The sequence below is a fragment of the Aptenodytes patagonicus genome, chromosome 7 (genome assembly GCF_965638725.1).
Source record: "Aptenodytes patagonicus chromosome 7, bAptPat1.pri.cur, whole genome shotgun sequence".
NCBI lineage: Eukaryota > Metazoa > Chordata > Aves > Sphenisciformes > Spheniscidae > Aptenodytes > Aptenodytes patagonicus.
In genome coordinates, this window is record NC_134955.1 from 5,104,858 (window position 1) to 5,120,138 (window position 15,281).

The 15,281-nt window shown below is 40.9% G+C and overlaps 1 protein-coding gene across 3 annotated transcripts in view; it reads left to right on the forward strand.

The window, feature by feature from the left end:
- Positions 1-15,281, forward strand: part of NELL1 (neural EGFL like 1) — a 299,478-nt gene that overhangs the window by 41,729 nt on the left and 242,468 nt on the right. The gene's annotated exons all lie outside the window — the stretch shown is intronic.

A 15,281-nucleotide genomic window follows, 5' to 3' on the forward strand; every position in this document is an offset into this window, starting at 1 on the left:
CAGTGAGAAGATCAGCATATGCATTTTGGAATTGTGGCACTTAAATGGATAGAGTGATGGTAGCAGACATTTCTTTCTAAAGTCTTCATTTTGTTCAGGCGTGCAGAATAAAGTTATGTATTATGGGAGTATGCGGTATGGGAACACTTGAAAAAGTGTTAATTTTGACCAAAGTAATTATGAGATACTGTTTCGAGAAGAAAGTTACAACCATTTTCTGCAACTGCATTAACTACTGACAGTAAAAATCTAATCTGAAGGAAGGTTGCTTATTGAATCCTTTTATTTGGACCCTATAAGCAATTAAACATTTAGAGCAATTTTAATTTCATTGAGGCATGAAATCTACAATTTGTAAAGATCGTCTTCATTTCAGTCATCTGATTTATTTATCTTACCATTATTTGTTTCTGTTATATTATTTCTTTGCTTACAACAGTATACTTTTTTGTTTGTTTATTGACATATTGGGGTTTGGGACAGGTTCTTCATTATCTCCTGGGATATTTTTTTTTTTTTTTGATGAGCAGGAAATGTGGTTTTTAGCAGATTGTTTTGCAGGCTGCCTTCTTGCACACAATGCAAAAGGAAGACAACACAAAAAGCCTGCCTGGTGGAGAAGTCTATCCGGGGACAAGAGAGCTGCATAGAGTCATGGTTGTGACCTGATTTTCTTTACAGCAACAGGCAGCAATAGATAAATACAATTACAGAATGAGCTGTGCTGTCGTATGAGGTGATAAATGTGTATAGTCATCTCCGTCAGGTAGCCCTAAACAGCGCTGATCCATCTAAGAGTTTCCCTTAAGGTGGTACATGTCAAGGCTGCTCCCAGCATAAATCCATACCTAAATGCCTCTATTTGGCTGTGAATTTGTGGTAGTTTATGACAACAACTGTGGAAAAGTAATGGGAATAGTTTTGAAAGCATGACTTGAGGGCAGATCATAGTAGAAGTTTAAATGGAGAGAGAAAAAAAAAAAGGAAGTCTTTAAGCTCCTGACTCAGCTGTAGCATCTCTGTTCAGTGAATTAGTGAATTTTGTGAATGCTGGTGTTACAGTTTCCTTTAGTATATCTTAACTCCCTACGTCTTTGCACTCAGAAGAGGACTCAACATCTTGTTCATCTTTGCACTAGCATTTCCTGATGACACTACAATAAATGTCAAAAGATGTGAAAATGAAAAACAAGCCAATGAGGGGTACTTCTGAGCGCTGCTGAAAATCCTGAGCCTTCCTCATGCTAGTGTTAGGAAAGCTGCAGCTGAAAGTACACACAGAATCCAGTGTTGAGAGCTGTAGGCTTTACAGGTAAACGTCACCATTTTAGGCTAGTGTGGTGTCGCTGGCTCTCAGCAGAGTTCAGGATGCCTAATGAGAAGCGATACTTCTGCGGACTTAATTGAACAAGTCAGTCACAGGGAAAGAGAATACGACTGCAGTCAATAGATTCACCTGTCCCACCTCCTGCAGAGATTCGGTGTCATCAGAACAAGAATTTAGCTTGGAACGCACCTATTTAGTTCAAGAAGTTCTGTGCTTTTTACTTACTGTTCTTTCCCCTGTAAAAAAAAAAAAAACAAACCACAAAGCAAAAAGGAAAGAAATTGACCAAAAAAATTAAATCTCCTTGGATTCCCACTGGATTTCTTTAAGGGGGTTGCAACATTGCTTCCTTACAGTTACACATGATTTTGCATAAATGCATTACTCCTTCTGTTTAGGGCTACGGTAATATGTTATACATTTGGAAGGCTATTCTGAGTGAGTGATTTGTGAATGCAGTGTTATTAAAGTTAACCTGTATCTGAGGGTGCATTGAAAGTGTTTGCATTGGGAAAAATATCCAGCCACAACAGAACCTTGCTGCAGGATTTGTATTGATACCCAAAGCTAGTCTCTGGCCTCCAAAAACTGCAGTAGATCAGAAAGCACTGGAGATGAAACTTTTAATTTGTAAACAGATAGTCGAATCGACTTTTATTCTTCCCAGCTTTATCACCCACATAACTCTGATTTGTAAAATTGCTTTGACATTTGGTACTTGATTGTCTTTTGGATTGAATTCAAAGTTGACTTTGTTTTTCAGACCTGGATAGGTTAGGGAAAAGTACTCGAGAACTGGTAAAAGCTTTTAGTGCTTTTAAGAGTCATCTTTAAAACAGTATAATTGTCCCTGTTCTAATGAGATGTAATATGGTGGGGGAGGCATACGTTTCAAAGGAGGTATATTTGCTCAAGTGCATGTCCTTTTGAAATCAGCTCCTGCTGCATCGTACTTGCTCCTTTTGATGCTCCTTCAAGAACAAGGAGTAAGAATTGTAGCTGAATTTGATGCTAGAGCTTGGAGCTGCTGACACAGGAAGATACATTAGAGTCCAGACTAAAAACCTGTTGAGTGTCACTGGACTCTTCTCGCTGACTTTGAGAGCCTTTGTGCTGGGCCTAGGCGGTAACCTCTAGCCAGGGATACATCTCAGACAACTGGCATAATAAGCAGCGGGTGTACTTGCTGACGTGCTTTTAACATTCTAGTAAGGTTCAGAAAGCTTAGAAAAATGAAAAGACCATATTAATTATGAATGTACAACGGATGCACAAGTAAAACTTGTGCTGGAAGTAACATGGAAATTAAGTACGCTGCTGTTAATTTCCTTGTGTCTCCGATGCTGAGTCCACTAGTGGCGAACAAATCTTGTTTCAAAATATTGGTTACGTATAGGATGTGTGCTCCCCTACTCTAGGAAAAGGGGGTTGTCAAGGGCTTTCTGGTGAGTGTTTTGGTTAAGCTAGAGCAACTGTGTCCTTGTCAGAGGGTCCTTAAATAACCTGTGGCACTAAAGGGTTAATATATAATGAAATAAACTCTGCCATGCACCTTCCCAAATTTGGCCTCTTCAGGGAGTAGAAGTAAAGGATCCTGCTGTACATACCTGCGTTGTCAGGAGATTTGCAAGCCCAGGAGGCTGTCGTAGTCCTACGAGAGCTGGCGTTTGTCTTCGCTTTACTGGGAATTGGTTTCAGCTGTAGAGCCTGCGATGTTGCCCGTGGTACCTGACTGTCCGCTGCAATGTTTGCCCCCTACAACAGTGACAACGCAGAAAAATGTTACATCTAGTAGTGTTAAGAGAAGAGCGAGGGAATAGCACGGAGCCAACAATTTAAGAGGTGGTAGGTACTGTATCAAAATGTATTTATTGACAATTTATTTAAGAAATAAAAATTCCAAATTGTTCGCAGTGTGTCTAATTAATCTGGGGAGGTAAGCTCAAAAGGTGCTTGCTTTGTATTTTTATTGTTTTATTTCTCATCAGCCATATTGCTACAAAGGTACTCACCTGTTCAGACGGTATCAGTATTCCTTTACTTGAACTCTGCAGAAGTGAAAGGGAGAAAGGCACTTTCCAGTGAAAATTAATGCTTTCCAATGAAAATATGTGCTGGAGTGCCTTTTACTATGAATACAGCCTGTGGTTTTGATGGATACTCTTAGCTGTTTGATGGAGGGTGTTGGTAAGAGCATAAGAGAATAGATTATAAAACTGGAGCAGGCTAGGAAGTAGTCTCCAACTGAAAAAACATGTTGTCTGCTTCTTTTATGTTTCTCCTGATAGAACAGCGCATGAGGGAATAAAAAATGCATGAGCAGTGAGAACTTTTTAATTGGAAAAATAAATAAATTAAAGCAACATAATCCAAATATGGGAATCCAAGACCTCTGAGTTCTTATAAATAAGATATTCTGGCTGCCAACCTGAGGTTTTCAACTTATTTAAACAAAGTCCTATGACTTTAATTAAAATGTAATAAATTTAAAGAATGTTAAAGGATGTATTTAAAAGAGGGATTCGCTGCTTTACTTGCTGTAAAGCACTTTCTCCTGAGGGAGAAGATGGCATGGTGGCAGCGTTACGCAGTTAGGTAATTTACTCTCAGCATTTGAATATGATTTTGTGACCCAGATTGCTTCTCTGCTCTTTAAGCTGTAGCAGAAGCTGTCAGAGAAATTGTTACTTGGGTAGAGTGCTATAATTGTGCATTACAGGTGCACCCAACTTCAGATCTGTGGTATTGTGGATTGGAAGTTAATTTTCACCTACCGATTGTCCCTTTTGTTTGACAGAAAGGCTATAAACTTTTTAGTGTAAGAGAGATCTCCAGCTGGCATATCACATCAGCTGCTGTCAGGCCTGTATCATTACAGTTATTGCAGTTAAGCTGCAAGGAAATGTTCAGGATGCATTCAGCATGACTTGAGAAAAGATTTCTTTCTTTTTAAAGACATTTTTTAGTAGCCAGGGTTTTGCATGGAATGGCAGCAGCAGAATGGTAGTATGGGTGTGGCCGAAGACTGGATGATGATAGGTCTTAACCCAGTCCCTAATTATGATGAAAATTAATTTTTTTCACCCTAGAAAAATCAGTTGAACTTTTTTTGTATACTGCATTGATAGAAATGGGAGAAGGCCATGAGTATTTATGAAAGTGCTGAAAAAGTACTACAGAAAACAAATGATAACAATCCGTACCTGTGCCTGTGTCGTGGTTTAACTTCAGTCGGCAACTAAGCACCACGCAGCCGCTCGCTCACTCCCCCCCACCCGGTGGGATGGGGGAGAGAATTGGAAGAGCACAAGTTAGAAAAACTCGTGGGTTGAGATAAAAACAGTTTAATAATTGAAATAAAATGATAATAATAATAATATGATAATAATAATAATAATACACAAAGCAAGTGATGCACAGTACAATTGCTCACCACCCGCCGACCGATGCCCAGCCAGTCCCCGAGCAGCGGCCCCCCCGGCCAGCTCCCCCCAGTTTATGTACTGAGCATGACGTCCCATGGTGTGGAATGTCTCTTTGGCCAGTTGGGGTCAGCTGTCCTGGCTGTGCCCCCTCCCAGCTTCTTGTGCACCTCCAGCCTTCTCAGTCGGTAGAGCATGGGAAGCTGAAAAGTCCTTGGCTAGTGTAAGCACTGCTCAGCAACAACTAAAACATCGGTGCGTTATCAACTTTGTTCTCATCCTAAATCCAAAACACTGTACCAGCTACTAGAAAAGAAATTAACTCTATCCCTGCCGAAACCAGGACAGCCTGCCTGTCTTAGATCCTTTGACCACCCCTAGAAGGCAGCAACCGCTTGTACAGGTACCTGGGGTGCTGTGCTGCAGCAGAGGGGCCTCACATAGCCCCTGCTCAGAGTGGAGCCTGCATCTGCTTCGGTTTCTTTCCAGAGTTGATCCAGGTCCTGATGTCAGTTCCAGAGGAGTAGAAGTCAGCCTCCGGGGGTTCGGTTAAGGGTCTTGTGGCAGTCCCCTGAGGTTTAGGGACCTGCGGAGCCAGAGTTTGGTAGCTGCAAAGCCCAACTACTGCTGAATATAGACTTAACAGTGTTTTTTTTTTCCTTTTTTTTCCTAATTTAGAATTGGGGACTTGCGGTGCTTTCTGGTGAATTGAAAATGTTGACAGACAGGTTGATGACTTCAACAGGGCAGGAATAATGTGTTACGCTTTACCATTGGCATCTTGCATTCATTGTATTTGTATGCTATGGGTGTGTCAGAGAGAGGATGGTAGAGGAAATAATCTTAAATCAAGACCGGCAAGCCTCAAATGATTTAGTCATTTCCTAAAGTGTGTGAATAGGTGTATTATCCCATTCTCAAGTATTTTTTACATTGGTCCAACATACATTTAGACTTTTTCTTTTAATGTCAAAGCAATAAACCCTTGGATTGGGGTGATTACTTCCAAGAGCAGCCTCTGAAAATTTAGCCTGCATAGTTTGAAATGTATCCGGATATTTGTTTCTGTAGAATTTTTTCAGGGGAAATCTCCTGTTACTTGGTTCTATTTTCTTTTCATTTGTTGAAGTGCTGATGGGGGTCATATGGACAGAGAGGCGATCATGGTAATTTGAGAACCAACCAGATAGAGCAAATGTTTTGAGTTTTTTCCTTTCGGATTATAAAAACAATTGTCTTGCTCCAGTCAGGCAGATTAACTGAGATCCAAAACATAAATGAACTCTTCCGTTTGAAGTGGTTAGCTAAACTCTGGAGTTTAGAACTGGAAGTCACATAGGGTAATCCTGGAGCTGAATTGAAAAATGGAAGTATAATTTTAGTTAAATACTTTTATAAACACGCTGGACCTTTGCCAAAGAGCAGATGAGAACCCCCCTGAACTGTTCAGAAGCTGACTTGAGATCTGAGTCTCCATATAGCAAATAGTACAGAGTCTTTCCAAATGATCTGAAACTTCCCGAGTGCTGTGGGGTGTGAGAAGGCGACTGAGTGAACAGGACTGAGACTGCTGAAGTCTGTGAAACCAGCCCAGAGTTTTATGAAGTGGTTTAGTACCTGGGGAGTCTTTCTTTGACAATTTAGAACAGCGATAATTTCCAGAAGGTAATTCTTTTTAGAAATCCAATCTTGTCAAAATCCTCAGGTTGACTGCAGGGAGGTGGAGACTGCTTGACTGCATTTATTACTACCCAAAACCTGACAGTCCCCATCATTGCACCACTTAGTGACAGAGTAAACTGACAACACTCTTAACGGCAGACAGTGGTGCAGGAGCAGTCACGTTCATTCCTTGGGTGTGGGGAGCTGGGGGCATGTGGGGTGTTCAGAGGTGGAAGGTGTCAAGGCTTGGAAACGCTGTGAGTGTGGCTGTCACAGCTCTCAGGTGGTGGCATGGATCTTGCTGCAGCAGCGGTGTAGGGTCTTCCCTCACTTCACACGTCACACAGAGCCACTTGGCATATTCGCAGACTTCCCTGTGCGTGGGAGAGCTCTATCCAGGCCTCCACTATGTTTGGATGGTCCTGCAGCGTGTAAAGGGGTCAAGCGGGCTCAGTACTGAGTGTGGGGACAACCGAGTTTGTGGTTCTGTGCTGTGGATGAGAGCTGCTTTGCAAATGTGCTAATTGAGAGAATGGCAAAGGCAGTCCAGTCTCATGTTTCAGGAGGTGAGGCATTTCTGGGAGTTGAGGAAGTACTCCATTTCTGCACAGATAAGTGTTTAGTGAGCTGGTTGGTGCGTTTTTTGGTTTTGGTGGGTTTTTTAATTTTTTTTTTTTTTTAAAATCAGATATTGGCCACTGCTTCTAGTTTAAATATTTTAATGATATGAAGAACCATTGTTGTGATCTGTATTACCAATGCATCGAAGGAGCAGTAAGGTGAAAGATGCTAGTTTGATCCTCAGCATAGGAGTAAGGTAACATGCAATTTCCAGTCTTATAACTTGTTTTCACGTCTGAGACCAGTCAGTAATGAAAGAATCAGCGGAAGCTGCATTACTTAATTGAGCTGCAATTTCAGTGGCATTCCCTTCAGTGTGTCAAAAGTGAAAGCAAATAACTGGCACTGTGTCAACTAACGCAACTAGGACTTCCTCAGCCCTAGCTGAATCTTTCTGTGTCACGCCAGCCACTCACCTTAAACTCGACTGAAAGATGCGCTCTGCAGTATCCCTGGGGTGAAATCTTGGCCCCAGTGAAGTCTGCGGTGAAAACTCTCATTGACTTCAGCTGAGCCATGCTTTCACCTCCCAAGCATGTCAGATGTTGTGAGAAATGAGCTCCAAACCTGAGTGCTGTCCCTGGAGAGTGCTTTTCTGTCTGTCTGCCTGGCAGTTTCCATCAAAACTTAATTTTAGAACCGATATAATGGCTTGTTCTATGTTTACTGTATGTTTCATACACCTCCTCGGTCACAGCCAATTAGTTGTTACAGAGAGAGTGCAATGTTATCTTTCAAACCACCGAGGCTAAAATGGGCAGTTGAAAAAATACCACGGGAAAATGGAGATGTGGGTTATCCGATGAACCTGCGGTAAGAACTGAGGAACGTGGAATGAATCGGCCCTCTGTGGGGTTACAGGGACAGTGGCTAATGGGGAGGAGTGGCAGCTCCGGGGGGAGTCGAGCGCCATTGCACAGTGCTGAGACAACACTAATGGGAGGGCTCTGGCAGGAGCGTGGCAGCAAAGGCAGGGTGTTAACAAGCAAAGCCTGTGGTCCTCAGCCTGCGGTTACCTTCAGTCACGGAAGGAAATTGGCTCTGGAATATGGATGAGATTATTTTATGATTATACACAAATCATTTAGTGATGACATGAACCCCTTGATGAGACGATCCTGTGACAAGACACACTGTAAGGCAATTAACTTCTCGGCAGATGATTTTTTGGAGGGGGGAAAGAAACTGTTTAGTAGAAAGCTTGCTTGTGGCTGGCTTCCTTTGAAATGTATGTTTTGTAGCGGTGCAGAAAGGAGTTGGAATCGAAAGCCTGATTCTTCTTGCGGTTGCACCTGTCTTACTGTACTAGGTAAAGCGACTTTGGGGTTGAGAGTAGCATGAGACAGAAAAGAGGAAGGCTGCATATATTTTGTGAAGAAGGGCTATTTCTAAGCTGTAAGCTTACTATGCTTCAGGTTCTGCTGTAATTGCCACTTGTGAAGACCCGTGTGCTACAGATCTTGGGCCAGGGACCGGCCTGTCCCTGTATAATGCGGGTAGATGTAATAGAAGCAAAGTTTCAGCACTACCAGTTCTCGCTCAACAAATGTCTTGTGACAAACACCAACGGTAATCTTAGTTCTCCCCCCCGCCCCCGTGACAAAATGGAGATGACATAAGCCATTTAGCCATGGTTTTACCTCTTTGTTCTGGTAGAATTTTATTTTGGGGTTAATTTTGCTGCAAGACTTGAAGTACCAGTGCTGCTTTGTGCCATTATGATGATGCACGTTTTTACCCTCTTGCTTTCTGATGTAAGATAGGCTTAATTGTTTACTTCTTGTTTCATAGATACTTTAATATAGTTTTTTTAATCTCATATCGATCTCACTCTAAGGGCTTCTTGTTTAATTTGTGGGAGAAGAGCTTTTCTTCTTTTCGTATCTTGGAAGAACCCACTGAATTAATTTCTCCTCTTATTTCTGGAATCTGTTTTTAATTGCTCAGTCTTGGTTTACTGATATTTGGCATCTGGGATGTAGTCTGAACATTTGGTTCATCGGAGATGTTGAAATGTGCAATAACCATTTGGGTATCAAACTAGCTGGCTTGATACTGAAAATCCTGTATTTCTGTCTGAAAAATTATGGATAGTGCATGTGCAGTGAAGTGCAAAGTGCTCTGGATACATTACATAGATAAGATACGTAAGATACAGTTGACCTCGTAGTTTGTCATAATTTTTTTCCCACAACTCTTGAAAGTCCTAAGTAAAGGGCCAGATTTCTATTTCTGCCTAGAGTCTGACTCAAACTATTTTTCTGGGTTTCTGGCACTTTCAGGAGTGCTATGCTTGTTATATGAAGATGGGTAAACACTGCAGCCTTGTAGACAGGTTGTTAGCCTAGGGCTTAGGCACTCTTAAGACTGCTGTCGTCAGGGACCAATTGTATCTGTTTTGTCATTTGCAAAGTAAAGTTAATAATATGGACCTTGTTTGTAAAGGTGTTTGAATTCACCTCAGGATTTCCAGATGAAAGATACCATACAGGTGTAGTACTCTGAGAAAGGCGGATTTCTGCCCTTCATGGGGCCAGTTGCCATATCATTTAGTGGGTCCAGTCCTCTACTTCGAAATCAATAACAATGATTGGTTTTAGTTTAATGCCCAAGAAACACTGCTAAAATTCGGTAAGTTTGTAGGAAACTGAAAAGCCTAATGTGTTTTGTAAAGAAAGCCCCAGACGGGCAGATAATCTCTCTGTGAATTTACCCTTATTCAATTTATGTGTGGGGAATAAACCCCCAAACTTGACGGTGAAACGTGCTCTTCTAACCATCTTTACTTGCATTTGTTTAATTTCCTCCTGTTTGTTAGAGGGTCTTGAAAGTGAATTTGCATTTCTCTGGAATGAAAAAAAGAGATTGCTTATAGAGTCTTATTTAGATACGCTTTTATTTTTAAATGTAGATTTGTAGTTGGAATAATTAAACTGAAAAGCAGAGTACATTCACTTTACCTCTGTGATTATACAGGAAAATCAATGAAATCGTTTGGGTGACAGAGTTTGAAGAGAACATAAAAACTGAGCATGCACTCTTGAGTCTTTTACCTAACACATACTATTACTGGACACCTCCTATTTTTTTTCCTCCCAGAGCTGAACAGTAACTTTTGATTAAATAGTTGGCAGTTACTATTGTATATTCAAAATTTAATAACAAAAGGCTTCCCTCAAAACCCGAGACTTTAATCTAAATTGCTTTCCTCTGTTAAGTGATTTTGAACTCTATACTATGACAGAGGAGATAGCACGAAAAATCAAAATTTTCCCCAGGAAGATTATTTTTCTGAAACAGAACACTGGAAATCAAATGAATAATTCAGTTAAAGTTGCTCCAGAACTGAATGCATGTCAAATAATGCATCCTAGCTGTAAACACTATCAAGAAAATCCAGTCACGTTGGTATTGACGCATTTTCATTGGGAAGCATATAGAAAACGGGTTGAAAGAGAACTATGTAAAGATAGCCTAGTATTTCTTTTCAAAATCAGTTCTCAATCCCTTCAGAAGAATAGACATAAAGACAAATGCCAATATTGTATCTTAAAGCTGGAAACTGATGCAATCATCAGTTGATGCAATCATCAGTTTCTTTACGCAGTTGGGATTCAGAAAACATGTTGGATAAACTTTTTGAAGTGGCTGGTTATTTTAATACAATGGGCTGTGTTAGGAGGCCTGACATTGCTATTTCAGATGTACTGAGGTTTTGCAGCCTCAGCTGGAGATGGTAACAATGGTCAAGGTGTTCAACACCTCTGCAAATCAGATTAAGAGAAAGGCTGATGCAAGACATGGGGGAACCCCCCTCCCTCCTCTGACTTTCTATTACAAAAGTTGAGGGTGCTATTTCAAAGACTCTGCCGTGAACAGTGCGTTATTTTGTGTGACTTCTCCATACCCTTCAGTTTATTTAAAGGATCTGAGGATCCAGATGGATGTATACAGGGTAACGGCTGGTTGCAAGAGAACGTCAGTTTTGAGGATCAGGTTTTGAATTGCAAAAATCTGTTTTGATGATTCACCCTGATGTCAGCAAGGGCTCCTGTGCAGTCATTGGAGGGGCCTTCAGAGAGTGATTCATTTATTGTAAGATGAATCACACCCTAGAAACACTTATGTCTCTTCGTTAAATAAGTGAGTCTAGAGGACTAGCTCCACTGTAGGTGTAAACTTTTGAGACACCTAAAATTGGGTGTGATGAATTCAATGCCTGTTTGCTACATGGAAATTGATAGCTTCAAGAGAGGAAGCGTGGCAGCCATATCACGAACAAAAAAGCCTGTTCTTGGATTAATAGAGACCAGAGACTAAGAAATGAGGTTCCTGCCATGCCTTAGCCACAAGAATATGTAGACTGCAGCTATTTTGTTTCTTAATTGTGCTACTAATAAAATAATTATCTCTGGTTCATACCTAGTTCGCAAGTTTGAGAAAGCATGTTCCTGTTGTAGTGCCCTACTCATATTTTAGACCTGAAAGAATTTAGAAATTTCATGATTTGCTGTGCTCTTTGTAGTTGTAGTCTATTTTATTCTTCAGAATTTTAGGCAGTTGCATTTCCTGATCAGTCCATGTTGGCTGATGTATTCTAACGCAAACGGACACAAAGTTTATTTTCATGTTCTACTAAATATTTCAGCTATTTCCAAAATGCTTCTGGCTTGGTAAATATATCTATAAAGTAGACCTGCATCGCCACAAAAGTGGGAATAGTCTCCAAGTGTTAACCTTCGTTTGTTAAAGTTGTGCGTGGGAAATCTTCTTTGCTGCAAGAGACAATTCCCTGTCACGTTTTTTCCAGAGGGAATATGGCCCATTGCATGAGGCAGTTACACCTCAGTCATGCCCAGTCTAACGGCTTAGACCTTGGGCAATGTCCCTCCCTGACTCAGTCTTTGTGATCTTGGTTAACCCGTTAGTCTTTCTGTGTTTCAGTTTGCACACGTGTAAAATGACAGTGTTTCCCTATTTTACCAGAAGGTTATAAAGATGATAAAAATGATTTTAGATTGAGTGTGTGGAAGGGAACTGTCTCCTTGTCCAACAGAGCTTGATTTCTAGAGAGGGTCTTCCTCTATGCAGAGAAAGGTGTGTGTATGTGTATTTGCATGCAAATATTTTAGATATACTTCCTTTCAGGAATCCACCGATTAGTTAATAGATTTTCTGTTTTCTGTATATGGTATTCATTGTGTCACAGACGTCTGCTTGGAATGTGTCCTTGAAAAAGGTGTTTCTGAGGACTGTGTAAGAATACTTAATAAACCAAAGTGTGCGGATAGGGTAGAGATAGGGATACAAAACACAAGGCTATCATGGTTTTTGTCAGTTAACAGGTGTTTTTCTTACTACGTTTAGCTAAATGGATCAGTGGTTAGCGAATGTATTCTGAGCGTGAAAATTTCAAGAAAGAAGGATTGGTTCACAGTTGTATTACTCCAGGTTTATGGTTTAGCTCCTTTTGAAATATGTCAGCATAAAGTAGGGGCAAATCAAGCTTTCTCTTGGAAAGTGAATGCAGTAATCATAAATCTGAAAGTCTGAAGTATGGAGTAGAGCTTCCATTAACCTGGAGACCTGGGTCTCCTTATGCTGGAGGGGCTATTCAGTCTGCAGTAATTTTAGAGACCACAGTTCCCTGGAGTCCTCTTTCTAAGCATTCCTGTTCTCGTGAAGTGTATTGCGCATTTCTCTGTGTGGGTATCAAAGCCAAATGTATTGGAAACTGATCTCCAAGGAGCTCTAGACCAGTACTTCAAAAACTGCAAGTGTAGTAGATATAATTTAGCTATTCATATGCCAAATACAAAGTATTGGTCAAGCGTGGATAAAGCCACAGAAGGTGACACACCTCAGCCTAGAAAATCAAGCAAGGGAATGAGAATGACGTGGAAGCTTAATGTAGCTGTAAAAAAAGAAGGATCCTTTTGTGTCTATTCAACAACAGTAGTTTTTCAGCCTGAAAAACACCTCTCTGCTTCCAAAAGAAAACCAATACAGGAAGGGGAGCAGAGCAAGGGTTTTTCCCACTTCACAAGCAATAGTTACAAGAGAATTTCACCTTTTAAGTAGTAACTTTTCTCATTACTTTTTGAGATATGTTACAAAATGTTCGTGCTTTATGGGTTTGTCTAAGTGTAGAAAACCCCTGAAAAATCGCCTGCATAATCACTAATATTTGATAGATTTGTAAGTGGCTTATGTATGTGGGTAATCCTAATGTCTGGGTGAAACCCTATTCCCAGCTACTTACGCAAGTGCCACCTTAATCGCTTTGTATGGACAGGGTGTCTTCAATACCCACGAAGTCTCTCTCCTCAAAAACCAGCTCTAGGAATGCTGCATTGCTTACAGTGTTCTTGCGACTTTGTTGTGGTTTAACCTCAGTCGGCAACTGAGCACCACACAGCTGCTCGCTCACTCCCCCCCCGCCCACCGGCGGGATGGGGGAGAGAATTGAAGAGTAGAAGTGAGAAAACTCGTGGGTTGAGATAAGAACAGTTTAATAATTGAAATAAAATAATAATAACAACAACAATAGTAATGTAGTAGTAGTAATAATAATAATAATAATAATATACAGAGCAAGTGATGCACAGTGCAATTGCTCACCACCTTCCGACCGATGTCCCCGAGCAGCGGCCCCCCCGGCCAGCTCCCCCCAGTTTATGTACTGAGCATGACGTCCCATGGTGTGGAATGTCCCTTTGGCCAGTTGGGGTCAGCTGTCCTGGCTGTGCCCCCTCCCAGCTTCTTGTGCACCTCCAGCCTTCTCAGTCGGTAGAGCATGGGAAGCTGAAAAGTCCTTGGCTAGTGTAAGCACTGCTCAGCAACAACTAAACATCGGTGTGTTATCAACATTGTTCTCATCCTAAATCCAAAACACAGCACTGTACCAGCTACTAGGAAGGAAATTAACTCTATCCGTGCCCGACACCAGGACAGACTTAAAACATGAACCTGGCAGCCAGGAGACGTGCCCCGTTCCTGGCTTTACTCCATCTGTACATAAGTCAGCACTGCTGGCTATCAGCTGCCAATGCGTGTGGGTGGTGAAACTCCATTCACTGATATTTGAAAACATTTGTTTTTATCTTTATTAAATCCACTGATTGAGAGTTAGTAATGCTGTCATGTTTCTTTGCTCATATTGATTCAAAAGCTTCTTCCATGTAGTTCCAGTTTTTCTTTGTGTAGCTGTTTTACCTTTGTGTAGCAGCTTCCAGTCTTGCTGGAAAAGTCCCTTGGATTTTTTTGCATCACTCTCCCTTTTTGTCAGGAGTTGCAGGACTCTTGTTTGTTTGTGTGTTTGTTTTTTATTCAGGTTTAATTCTTCTTCATTAGAGAAGTAGTATATGGTGAACCGTGTTCCTTTTTTTTTTTTTTTTTTTGACTGTTACGAATTCAGATGTGCTTTTTGACCTTTTCATTTCCCAGGAGCATAGAGGGGATTATAGCGGTAGCGATAAGCTATGTGTATGCTTGCTGGGGCTTTTTTGCTGATGTTTAACAGTAAGCAGTAATAAAGTACGCTCACGTTGTTCGCAAGCCAAATAGTGTCAACCCAAACGTCTCTTTACATAGGAAGATAAGCAAGGACTGATCTACATCTCATGCCTTCTCTTGAATCCTAAGCCTGTTACTCCATGGGCGGATCCACGGAGAAGAAAACCAACCAGTATCTTAAACCAACTTTTAATTAATCCCTTAATTTAAGGTAAATACCTGCTTCAGAATTGGAATTGGAGTGGAACAGTAGAGGAATAAGGGGAATCCTGAGCATGTGCCTTATGAATGGCACTTTCTGAAGAGACTCTGGAAGGAAGGTCGCTGCAGTCTTTTCCACATAGGTTGAAAGTCTTTATTAAATCGTCAGAAAAGACAAGATAAACCACTTTAGCCTGTCTCCGATTTGTCTTCCTTACTTGCTGTTGTTGTCAGTTAGGTTTTGGGGTTTTTTATATGTAATTGCAGACAGATATTTTAGAGTTCCTTTATAACCTTTAAGTCGGCCAGGTGAATAAAAATCAAATACTCTTCAATAAGCAGTGTTGCTGAACCTGGTCAGCTTTGGGGTTTTATCTGTTAGCAGAAACGGAGTTCTTTATGGAATATTGACTAGTCTTCTTATGAGATTAGGAATTTTCCAGTGAGGACGTTATTAACCTAAGTCGTGAATAAAGGTGTGTTATATATCCAAAGAGAAACTTATACTATGATAGTGTAATTCAGTGATTGGT